Source organism: Triticum aestivum, chromosome 1B (genome assembly GCF_018294505.1).
Source record: "Triticum aestivum cultivar Chinese Spring chromosome 1B, IWGSC CS RefSeq v2.1, whole genome shotgun sequence".
NCBI lineage: Eukaryota > Viridiplantae > Streptophyta > Magnoliopsida > Poales > Poaceae > Triticum > Triticum aestivum.
The window spans coordinates 643,187,155-643,190,033 of record NC_057795.1 but is presented as its reverse complement, the minus strand read 5'-3'; positions in this window follow the sequence as shown (position 1 = coordinate 643,190,033).

Sequence of the window (2,879 nt, the reverse complement as noted above, 5' to 3'; positions counted from 1 at the left end):
TGGTCTGTATGGATTAGGGGATGAAATATCAGGTACTCAGATGCATAGCATCAATTATGAGATGTGACCAGTCAGTACCATCAAACGCGCCGGGTCGCATTTGCAGGCCTTTGAGAAACCGGATTTACCAAGTTTGACTGTAGATGCTCACACATCAGATAACTACTACTCCTTTTGAGAGTAGTATCAATTATTGGTGATTCCATCACATCGGCCAAGAGATACACAAGGGCATTAAGGGTATCTCCAAGGTGGACCCCTAAACCTCCTGCAACCGTCCGGACTATGAAAGCCATCCCATGTGATTATGTATCGGTCTGCGACGCGTTCCAGATGCGATTTATCCTGCAAACCGGAGACAAACATGGAGGAGTTTTGCAGGAGTCCGGACAGCTACTTCTCCCGATTCTGACGGACCTCGCCCTCCAAAAGACCCTCCCATCTTCCACGCCGCTTCCCGCCCGGCGCTAGCTGCCCGCGTTCATGCTGTTATAGAGCGTGCCGTTGTAGAGCGTGCCGCTCTACATTGAAGGTGGCTCAGGGCGGACGCGACCTCTCATTGCCTCCGCCATTGAAGCACGACTCCATGCCGAATTTAAATGCCTCCATTAAACCAGCAAGAAATTCGAGAAACCTACTCCAACCACACTTTCGTTCATGAGTGGACCGACACTAAAGGCAAGCTGTCCTAGCTCCTCCCGTCCACCCTCTATTTAATCAAGGCCAGACGCCAGGTAAGAATCACATCACCGCTCCCCCATCTCCTCCTTTACAGTTTTCTCCACTCTTCTGATGGCTTCCAAAGAGCAGTTCTCCGGCATACAAGTCGGCTCAGCGACTCGCCGAGACCGCTAGATACAAGCACGAGCAAGACAACTCAGTGCTCCACCTCCCTTGCCTAGCCGATGGAGCTAGTTGCCGCTCCAACATGGTGCATGGTTCAACAACTCGCCGCTCCAACTGAGCTCGATGAGAAGTTGGCGAGTTGCTCCACACCGGCACGACGGGGAGCACGGCAGCGACCGCGCTCTTCGTTCTTGCAGGCGCGCCATGCAGGAAGAGACAGATGCCGAGTGCACGGAGAGTGACGAGTTGGTGGGCAGCGCCTCCGTGTTTGCTTTCATCATCGAGGAGAAGTAGAACACGGGAGGCCACTGCCGCTTGAGTCCCATGAAGGCCACCGCTGAGGTAACGCCGACGTACACAACCGGTGTCTTGCCCGGTTCTTCTTTTGCGAGGACGATCATCGATCCTGGATTAGCGCCATAGAAGCGGAGGAGACCCCTTCCCCTCCCCTTGAAGCATTAGACACGGATCCACTACAATGAGAGGTGGGGATGTGAGCCGTCCATTGCGCTAAAGCACATGCATCCGGGGCTCACGACAGTCCGGTGATCGGGCTGCCGGACATGGCCAAGACAAATGAATCCGTCGTGGTCGGCCGTAGACTAGTGTAGTAACCGTGTCGTGAGAGTGGAGCTCCGCGCACCCGTACATGCATATAATTTTACCTTTTTAGTTAAATATGTGCAAAATGTAAACATTTTCGTTTGGTTTGTATGAAATCCGACCGTGTTTGCACGAATTTGGTCCGGTTGGTTCGAATTGTTGTCAAAATGTATGTGGCTAGCATTGGATGTCGTCCTCCCACATTTGTGCCCGCGGATTGGTACCCCCTTGTCCGCGAATGGGTGCGTAAGAAAATCTGCGGGTTGCCATTGGAGATGCCTTAACTGGGTGGCGAATGAGTGCATCTTGTCTTGGAGCACCAACCACTGATATATCCATTAAATATTTTATTTGTGTATGTATGAAGTCTTCCTTTTGAACAAGAAATGTTAGAATCCCATCACATTGGATTTTCCAATTGAGATAAAGATTTTTTTGGAAAAGGAGGCTTGTCCCCGGCTGTCGGTGTCAAAACCAGCGGATCTCAAGTAGGGGGTCCCGAACTGTGCATCTAAGGCTAATGGTAACAGGAGGCAGGGGACGGGATGTTTTACCCAGGTTCGGGCCCTCTCGATGGAGGTAATACCCTACTTCCTGCTTGATTGATCTTGATGATATGAGTATTACAAGAGTTGATCTACCACGAGATCGTAGAGGCTAAACCCTAGAAGCTAGCCTATGATTATGATTGTTGTTGTCCTACGGACTAAACCCTCCGGTTTATATAGACACCGGAGGGGGCTAAGGTTACACAGAGTCGGTTACAGAGAAGGAAATCTACATATCCGAATATCCAAGCTTGCCTTCCACGCAAAGGAGAGTCCCATCCGGACACGGGACGAAGTCTTCAATCTTGTATCTTCATAGTCCAACAGTCCGACCAAAGTATATAGTCCGGCTGTCCGAGGACCGCTTAATCCAGGACTCCCTCAGTAGCCCCTGAACCAGGCTTCAATGACGATGAGTCCGGCGCGCATATTGTCTTCGGCATTGCAATGCGGGTTCCTTCTCCGAATACTTCATAGAAGATTTAGAACACAAGGATCATGTCCGGCTCTTCAAAACAAATTCCACATACCACCATAGAGAGTATAATATTCCACAAATCTAATCTGCTGACAGCTTTTCATGACGCCATGGTTTGGCCTTTATTCGAACCGTTTTCATAACTAGCCACTACACATGCTGCGAGGCGGTTTTACTGGCACGTCTTGTCGAAGCAGAGATCGTGTCCCCCCTTATCACGGGATTGCGTGGGTGAGGGAGTCCTGGACTAGGAGGTGTCCGGATAGCTGAACTATCATCATCGGCCGGACTCCAAGACTGTGAAGATACAAGATTGAAGACTTTGTTCCGTGTCCGGATGGGACTTTCCTTGGCGTGGAAGGCAAGCTTGGCGATACGGATATGTAGATCTCCTACCATTGTAA